This window comes from Suncus etruscus, chromosome 16 (genome assembly GCF_024139225.1).
Source record: "Suncus etruscus isolate mSunEtr1 chromosome 16, mSunEtr1.pri.cur, whole genome shotgun sequence".
NCBI classification, from domain to species: Eukaryota; Metazoa; Chordata; class Mammalia; order Eulipotyphla; family Soricidae; genus Suncus; species Suncus etruscus.
Genome location: NC_064863.1, coordinates 43,435,761 through 43,445,951, shown reverse-complemented (window position 1 = coordinate 43,445,951; position 10,191 = coordinate 43,435,761). Strand labels below are relative to the sequence as shown.

Genomic DNA, 10,191 nt, shown 5'->3' with positions numbered 1-10,191 from the left:
AGAGAGCAGTCGCCGTATCCATTACACTATGCTCAGTCTCTTGTATACAATTTCTATGACATAAAACTTCACCCAAATGTTAACTTTGGTGAAATATTATCAATTCATCTTTTACTCCCTTTATCTTTATTTTCTTAAAGATAGGTTACATCAATGCCATATAAATTTAGAACATGTATTATAATATCTCTTTTCAATAAAAACTATGATATTACTGCATTTTACAACTTTTAAATGTGGCATTTTGTTTTTTAGGTATATCATGTTGATGCATATAGCTTATTTATCTTAGCTGTAATAGTTGTATATTTCTTGAATATACCAGAATGTACTGATCCATGTCCCTGAATAACAATTGGGTTGTTTCAGCTTTCCTGCCATTAAAAAAGAATGTTTTGTAATACACTTATGTCCTTGTCCCCATATTCAAAAGTTTTGATGGGTGTTATAGAATTTGTAGGGTTCATAGTTTGAATTTAATATTACTAAAGTAGTGTCAAAGAATATATATACTAATAATTAAATAGCATATACATGCTTATGTAAAAAAGAAGAAAAAAAAGAAAGATGTTTCTGGTGATTTTGCCTGTACTACCACTCTCACTACCCTAATCACACTGCTCTGATAGTGGGAAGGGGGTAACCTTTAATTCAAGAGATGGGCACTAATGAATCACCAAAGGATTCACTTAGGGTTGGCCCAGTTAAGTCTGGGAAAAGATTTTTCTGGGAAAAGGTGTCAGAGTCATTTGTCCTGATATTAAATGAACCTGCACATGGTTCGATTACTGGCATCCCATATGATCCCCTGAGCATCACCAGGAGTAATACCTGAATATAGAGTCAGGAGTAAGTCTTGAGCACCACAAGTTTGACCCCAAACAAAAACGTCAAAAAATGAGCCTGCATGGGGCCGGAGAGATAACATGGAGGTAGGGTGTTTGCCTTGCATTCAGAAGAATGGTGGTTCAAATCCCAGCATCCCATATGGTCCCCTGAGTCTGCCAGAAGTGATTTCTGAGTGCAGAACCAGGAGTAACCCGAGTGCTGCCAGGTGTGACCCCCCCAAAAAAAATGAGCCTGCAGCAGGAAAGATCGACCATAGTTTAAGGTGCTTATTTTACATGCAACTGTATAGAAATAAAGGTTTGAATCCTACCATAGGGTCCTCCCTAGCAAGGCCTAGCTCAGGCATGGCCACTGAACACAGAGCCAAGTGTAGTCCCTGAACACTGATGGGGTTGTTACTTCGTTATTATCTTAGACACCTTGTCGGGTAATGTCCCTCTGAAGCCAATTTAGAACCCACGAAGTTGAGAAGGCAGCAGAGAGACCCAATATGATCTTCTCTAGCTCTGCACTCAGCCATGCCTATAAATGCAGTCATTTCCTTTGAATTTCCCAAGTACAGGAAACTAGGCAGACACTGACAAATATTCTAGGTTAAGCTCCTTTAAGCTTAATGTGTCACTTGCTCAGAAAATACCTTCAGGAGCCAAAGAGATAATATAGTGGGGAAGCTATTTGCATGCAGCCAATCCAGCATCCCATAAGGCCATCTGAGTCCTCAAGGAGTGATTCCTGAGTGCAGATTCAAGAGTAACCCCTGAGCACTGCCACGTGTGCCCCCCCAAAATAAGAAAATACTAAAATATAAAGAACGCACCTTCATACTTCATGTTTGTATGTAGTCAAAGTCATGGTGGAAGGGCCAGAGAGATAGCACAGCAGTAAGGCGTTTGCCTTGCACGCAGCCAATACAGGATGGACAGTGGTTCGAATCCTGGCGTCCCATATGGTCCCTGTGCCTGCCAGGAGTGACTTCTAATCACAGAGCCAGGAGTAACCTCTGAGTCTTTTCGGGTATGGACCCCCCCCCAAAAAAAAAAGTCATGGTGGAAACCACACTGAAATTGACCCTTAGGCACAACCTCTTCCATAATGCTGTCGCTTAATGACTCCCTCTTTTACAGGGAATCACAGAAAAATGGTCCTCCATTTCCACTTCACCTTTGTGGGAACCCCATCAGCAGTATCCTGTGACCTACAGAAACAAATACACAATAGGAAGTCTATTAGTTCACCCAACAATGGAAAATTAGCCAGCGCAAATTGGACATGATTATCAAACCACAAGAAAAAAAAAAAAAAAAGGAGGACTCTTGGTTACAGATTACCAAATGGGAGAAGCTGATTTGTGACCTGCAAAGGCTGCCAACCATGTGACCCTTACTGTATGATGTCGTAGAAAAAGTGAGATTAAGAAGACAATGAACGGACCAGTGGTCTGATCTCCTGGGGCTGAAGAGATCAAAAAGACAGAAACTTGGGGGCATTTGAAAATACTTTATATGAATAGTCTCACTCATCTGTGGGATTTAAGAAAAATAAAAGACAGTATTATAATAATACCCATAGACAATAGAGATGAGGGCTGGAAGGACCAACCCACAATATGAAGCTTATCACAAAGAGTGGTGAGTGCAGTTAGGAAAATAACTACACTAACAACTGTCATTACAATGGCAGTGAGCCAGAGAAATAGAATATCTGTCTCCAATACAGGCAGGGGTTGGGAGAGAAGGAAGATAGTGGCTACTGGTGGTGAGAAGGTTGCAGTGGTGAAGGGGTTGTTCTTTTTTATAACTGAAACCCAACTACAAACATGTTTGTAATCAAGGAGCTTAAATAAAGATAGGGGCCGGAGAGATAGAAGAGCAGTAGAGCGTTTGCCTTGCATGCAGCTGACCCAGGATGGATGGTGGTTCAAATTTTGGCATTTTATATGGTCCCCCAAGCCTGCCAGGAACGATTTCTGAGTGCAGAGCCAGGAGTAACCCCTGAGCGCTGCCAGGTGTGATCCAAAAAACAAACAAAAAAAGTTAATTAATTAAAATAAGTGCATATCAATAAAAAATATTCTGCATGACACCATAATGATAGGTACAGGTCATTCAGCAGACATTTATATAAACTTATAGAATGTCCACAAGTGGTATTAATGTACAATAATGACTGGAGCACATCAATGGTGCCTTATCAGATACAACAAAGGAATCATTTCTGCTGGGCCTTGTTGATAATGAGGGAAGCCTCATATGAGAAGGGCAGGATATAAGGGATATCTGTGCTTTCCACTAGAAAAGATATTATCAGGCTTTCAGTCCAGCTCCTCCGAATTTTGAACCCTCTTACTAGATTCCTGCTAAGAGCTTTTCTGGCCTTGTCAGCAATCGTAGCAGGCATGGGGAGGGAGCCTGCTGTCCACAGAAGCATGATGGTGTGAAGATGAAATTTTTTGTCCTTGGAGCCTGACTCCAGATAGACAGAATTTGCTTCAAAGGCTTCCCAAATGCCTCGTCTTTTGCTTTTTTGCTTTCCAAGGCAGTTTGGGGAAATGGAAGAACTAGCAAGGGAAAAGGAAAGGAGACTGCTAGGTCACAGACTGGGGTCTGTCTGCGCCACCACACACAACAGCCTTTGTATGGAAACAACTTGGAAGAATTTTTTTTAAAGCATTGTGATTTAGGGGCCAGAGAGATAGCATGGCAGTAGGACATTTGCCTCACACGCAGCTGATTCAAACAGACAGAGGTTTGAATCCCAGCAACCGTATGTTCCCCCATGCCTGCCAGGAGTGACTTCTGAGCACAGAGACAGGAATAACCCCTGAGCGACGCCAGGTGTGATCCCCCAAAAACCAGAAAAATAAATAAATAAATAAAGCATTGTGATTTACATAGTTAAATTTTAGACAAACAATGTTCCAGCACCAGTCTCACCACAAGTTTCAAAACTGCCACCAACATTCCCAGAGCCCTTTCCATAACTCCCCACTCCTAGCCTACTTTTTTTAAGTTTGGTTGTTAGTGTGGGTCTCATGATTTTCAATGTTGTTGACTCCTTGGCTTGAATATTTAGTTTTGTCTTATTTTGTTTGTTCATTTGGTTGGTTGGTTGGTTGGTTTTGGCCTCACAGGGATTACTCCTAAATCTGTGCTCAGAAATTGCTCCTGGCATGCTCAGGGGACCATGCCAGGGATCCAACCAGGGTTGGTCTCAGGACAGCCATGTGTAACGCAAATGCCCAACTGCTGTGCTATCACTGTGGCCCCAATTCTGTCCTTTCTTAACACCACTCTATTCCCGCTCCCATTATTTCACATATGGCTTTTTCCTCCTCCACTCAATTTCTTTCTTTCTCCTTACCATAGTGTGGGGTCAAATCGGAAGAGCATTTTAACACTCAGCTCCAAAACACAAATGCAGGACCAGGGCTGAGCCCCAGGGAAGGGAGTTCTCCTGGGGCTGTTCATTTCCTTGGAGATATCTGAGTGTGAAAATTTGAACATAATCAAAGCAAGCAAAATCCGAAGAGGGCTCTGGTCCAATGACTCAGACATCCTGAAGGTTCTGAGCATCTCACATGAAGCTATTATGGTGAGAGTAGAAGAAAGCCATGCTAGGAAAACAAGCTTATTTCATTGGTCATTCATTTCACATCTCAGCTACAGAAAAAGGTAGTCAGAACAGGTAATGTGGTGACTGGCGTAGGACAGTAGCAGATGAAAGGAAGCCCCCAGGTAGACAACACTCTTTGTCCCCCTCACCTATGACCAGACAGATGGCAGGACAGCAGGGATTTCATCTGAAATTAAGGAACAGGGAGTCACTGGAGCACAACCCTAGAGAGACCCAGTGACAAGTTACAGAGCAGCAGGCAAGAGGTAACTGGATACAGACTTCAGACTGGGAACATGTACAATGGACAGAGAAAGGTCAGGCCAGGTCATGTACACTAGAAGCAAATTGATGGGGAGGGGGTCAGGACCACGCACAAGGGACAAGACAGTGATGTCATACATAGGTACACTGGGAAGGGACCTGAACCATCTACTTAACCTATACAATTAACTGTAACATTTTCTATTGGCTTGGAGAGATAGTAAGTAGGCAGAGTGCTTGCCTTCAGTGCTGCCGACCCAGATTCCATCCCTAGCACCCATATATGGTCCCCTGAAGGCTGCCAGGAGAGATCCCTACTGCAGAGCCAAGGATTAAGCTCTGAGTACATCCAAAAAACTCAATAAAAACAACAATAAACTAACTTCTTAAGCATCTGGGTTTTTTTTTTTTTTTTGGTTCTTGGGTCACACCCGGCAGTGCTCAGGGGTTACTCCTGGCTCTCTGCTCAGAAATCGCTCCTGGCAGGCTTGGGGGAACATATGGGGTGTCCGGATTTGAACCAACAACCTTCTGCATGAAAGGCAAACACCTTACCTCCAGGCTATCTCTCCAGCCCCGCATCTGGGTATTTTAATCAAATCTTTTCTACAATTCTCAAGAACCCAAGCGTTCAGAAATAAATCCACTTTTGTGCTACATGAGTTTGCAATGAGCTTTTCATAATAGCCAATTTTTCTTTTAGCTGAGTGGAATTAAAAACGAAATATTGCTAGGTTCAAGACAAAACAGAAGGGAAGGTAGATTAGAACTCAGATTAAAAGAATGTATGTGTGTGCACACATTCACACACAACTCCACTTACCATGAAAAATATCACTGATTGACTAGAACACTTAACTTTGAAAGAACTCAGAGCTCTAACTCTTTCCAAAGGCCCCCTCTTCCTCCCACATACCTTGGTTGGTTTCCATGGTAGCGAATGGCCCCTAAGGCCCCATTTACACACTAGGGAAAAAGAAAGGCTAGTGTTCTGCAATTATATTCCCTTGCTATTCTATCAGATTTTTATCTTTTTTCTTTTGGAAGCTTGCCTCTCCCTTCTTTCTGTCTTCAATGTAATATGTAAACCAAAGGAAAAAGAAAAGTGGAGAATAGTTATTTTTCATTCAGGGTAAAAATCTAAGCTTTTCTTTTCTCAATGATTGGAGTCTAAATAGCCCAAGTCATTTCTCCAGGAACATAATACACCTACTTGATTAGTTATCTGATGACAATATGCGTGCAGAATAAATTCAGGTTTTAAACATGACTTTGGAGCAAGGAGTGAATTTCCACTGTGTTTGCAGTAGGCATAGAAAAACCTCACATTTCCCATTTTCCCAAACCCTCTTCCAGTATCACCCAATCTTCGGAATGGGCATCACTGCTTTATTAATGAAGCCATTGTTGAGAGTTGCTTTAGTTCAACAAAAAGGTCTAACAATATTGCAAATGGATGGTTCCAATGTTCTTTGAGGTCAGTTCCTTCCTCACTACTCCTACAACCGTGTCCATCTTCCTTTTCTCCCCTTTCCAGCCCCTCATTTGTATTGAGAACAAAGCAGAAAGAAATAAATATCAGACTTGGCCTCAGAGGAATGCACCCTCTTGGGAAACTTGACAAGATTCTGCGATCGGAAGATGTGCACAAGCAGAGAAGGTTCAAAAAGATTCCAACAACTGAACTGACTGCTTAATAGAATGCTGGGGCTTAAAAATCCTAAGTAGATTTGACACACATAATATTTGCCCTTAGCTTCCCCTGGAGTGAGCAAAAAGTTACCTAAGGATGCTTTACGCAAGTCTCTGTAAGAAAGGCGCAGCCTCAGCTCTTTCAGCATAAGGTACTACTGAGCTAAAAGGAAAACAAAATTCTTCAAGAATATCCCTCTAGGCTAACTTCACCTCCTTCTATCCCCACCCCTCCCCCAATTTCCTGAAAAGTAAGGAATCCCTCTTGCTTGGGGATCAAAGCCACCAACTCCCATTGCAATATCTAGCTCTCCAAATTACAGAGCCATCAAATATTCTCTAAGTCCTAATTAATATTTCTGATTAGGCCGGGCGGTGGCGCTAAAGGTAAGGTGCCTGCCTTGCCTGCGCTAGCCTTGGACGGACCGCGGTTCGATCCCCCGGTGTCCCATATGGTCCCCCAAGCCAGGAGCAACTTCTGAGCACATAGCCAGGAGTAACCCCTGAGCGTTACTGGGTGTGGCCCAAAAACCAAAAAAAAAAAAAAAAAAAAAAAATATTTCTGATTAGGGGTATTCAGTTGAGTCTAATATCACAGGCCAGAGACAAAGAGAAATTATAAAGGTTAAAACAGTTGCCTCAGGGGCCAGAGAGATAGCATGGAGGTAAGGCGTTTGCCTTTCATGCAGGAGGTCATCGGTTTGAATCCCGGCGCCCCATATGGTCCTCTGTGCCTGCCAGGAGCAATTTCTGAGCCTGGAGCCAGGAATAACCCCTGAGCACTGCCGGGTGTGACCCAAAAACCAAAAAAAAAAAACAAAAAAAAACAGTTGCCTCAAATGGCTGCAACTAGGCCCTGGTTCAAATCCTGACACCACATGTGGTTTTACCACACCTCACAGTGCTGCCAGGTATATAGTTCCTAAGCAAGGGGATAAAACCTAAACTTTTATGGGTATGTGCTCCATCCCCTGAAGGAGAACTATCACAGGTCAGAGTTTTACATACCCAAGTATTATTCCACGTAAACAAATATATTAATCAAAAGCTTGGTAAAATGAAAATATCAATATGTTGATTTTTTTTAAAAATAAGTATGAAGTGTGTACACACACCCCATTGTATTTGTAGCAGCAGTCTATGAAAATTTAGAAGTTTTACCAGCCCCATTGAAAAATGGTTTAGAGGGTTCTCAGTAAGCCTAAAATTGAGCTGCCATATGACCCAGCAATCCCACTTTTGGTTGTCTATCTCTCAGACATAAAATATTTCATACATAAGCTCACCACAAAGTGAATCAAGTGAATGAATGAGGGAACTGGAAAGCCTGTCTGGAGTACAGGTGGGGGTGGGGTGGGATGGAGGGAGATTTGGGACTTTGGTGGCGGGAATGTTGCACTGGTGAAGAGGGGTGTTCTTTATATGACTGAAACCTTATCACAATCATTTATGTAATCAAGATATTCAAATAAAGAGAAAAAAATTAAAAAAAAAAACAAAAAACAAAAAAAAATATTTCATACAAAAATAAGTATACACACCAATATTCATTGCAGTACTGAGTACAATAGCTAAGATTTAGAATCAATCTAGTGCTTGCTTCGGCAGCACATATACTAAAATTGGAACGATACAGAGAAGATTAGCATGGCCCCTGCGCAAGGATGACACGCAAATTCGTGAAGCGTTCCATATTTTTATGTTATGTTACTACATTATGTTATGTCAGTTTGCCTCAATATATTAATCAATTTTGTCTCTTGAATAAATTCTTACAATAAAAAAGAAACAAAAAAATAGAATCAATCTAGATGTTCGACAACAGATAAGTAGATCATGAAGATGTGGTACATATATACAATGGAACACTACATAGCTGTAAGGAATGATGCAATTTGCTGCAACATGGAGGGAACTGGATGATACTATGTTAAATGAAGTAAGCCGGGGGTGGGGCAGATGAAGTAAGCCAAAGAAGAAGGATAAATATAGAATAATATCACTTATAAATAGTATTTAGAATAATAACTGCATAGAAAAATGCAATGGTCTAAATGGGAGTTGTCTTGAACGCTCATAACCCCAGAGTAGAGCAAGAAGAAAAAAAGAAATTGAGTGAAGGAGGAGAAAAACAAATATGAAAGGATGAAGGCCAGGGACCAAGCGGTCTCAGGTGCATTGGTGGTGTTTTAAAAAAAAAAAAAAAAAAAAAAGACAGAACTAAATATCCAAACCAAAGGCTAAAACAATGGAATCAAGGGATCCAAACTTTAACAATCTAAACTTAAAATGGGCCTATAATACTGGCAGGCTGGGGAACAAGGGGGTTCCTTGGGATGCATTTGGGGAACATTGGTGGAGGGTGGTCAACATTGGTGGTGGGATTGCCCTGATTCATTGCATGTCTGAAACTCCAACTATGAAGGACTTTGTAAATCACAATAGTTTCAACAGGATAAAATTAACATTTAGGTTAAAAACCTTCAGGTTAAAAAAGAAAGGGTGAGGGGCTGGAGAGATAGCACAGTGGTAGGGCATTTGCCTTGCACACAGCTGACCCAGGACAGATGGTAGCTGGAATCCTGGCATCCCATATGGTCCCCAGAATCTGCCAAGAACACAGAGTCAGGAGTAACCTCCAAGCACCACCAAAAATAAATAAATAAAATAAAATAAAATAAAGGGAGAACCAGAGAGATTGTACTGTGGGTAGTTCATTTGCCTTGCAAATGCTTGACCAAGGTTAGATCTCTGAGCCTACCAGGAGTGATTTCTGAGTACAGAGCAGGAATAATCTCTGAGTACTGCTGGGTGTAGAAAAAGGAAGGAAGGAAGGGAGGGAGATAGGGAGGGGAGGGAGGGAGATAGGGAGGGGAGGGAGGGAGAAAGAGGGAGGAAGGTGGGAAGGAGAAAGGGGAGGGATAGCAGATGAGAGAAAATTTTGATATAATGATTTTCAGGAAAAGCACAAATGACTCACAGACTCAATTGACTTGACAAGAATACTGACTTCTATATAAAGAAACAACTTATCCCCCAAAATAGAAATGGCACAGAGCAAAGGGCAGCTTGGAGAATTCCACATTCCAAGCACGAGGAGCATGAAGAATGGTATGCTGGGGTATATCTGCTGGGAATGCTGTACGAAGTCCATTATTAATTCTTTTGGAATTTAAAGCTGTCCACTCTAGATTCTGAAGTGTTTCTACACAGAAAAACTTCACAGTAGTTTGAGATCATTCTTTTTTTTTTTCTCTTTGAAATAAAGGTCACAACTGGGGCTGGAGTGGTAGTGCAGCAGTAAGGCAAACGTTTGCCTTGCATGCGCCTGACCTAGGACAGACTATGGCTCAATTCCCCCAGCGTCCCATATGGCTTTCCAAGCCAGGAACGATTTCTGAGTGCATAGCCAGGAGTAACCCCTGAGCATCGCTCAGTGTGGCCGAAAATCCAAATAAAAAATAAAATAAGGGTCACAACTAACAGAGCTGCACCTGAAATGGGAAATTGGGGAATGGGGTGTGGTGCTGGGAATGGATTGAATTTAGGGCCTCGCACATACTAGGCAAGTGTTCTAACACTTAAGCTTTCTCCCCAGCCTAAGATCATCTTAAAAGGCTCCAAAAGCACAACAAAGGCTGGAGAGTAGCAGTAAGGTACCTTAGTTATTGCATTCACTCCCTAAGAAGTGCATATGGTTCCCCAAGCACTGCCAAGAATTACTCCTGAACAAAGAGCCAGGAATAAGCCCTGAGCACAGCACACTGGCTAAGA

General features: G+C 41.9%; 1 non-coding gene across 1 annotated transcript; it reads left to right on the top strand.

The window, feature by feature from the left end:
* The first annotated feature begins 8,009 nt into the window (after positions 1-8,009).
* On the top strand, positions 8,010-8,116 carry LOC126032882 (U6 spliceosomal RNA). The gene has a single exon (XR_007504043.1). It is a non-coding gene; the product is annotated as a U6 spliceosomal RNA (small nuclear RNA).
* The last annotated feature ends 2,075 nt before the right edge of the window (positions 8,117-10,191 follow it).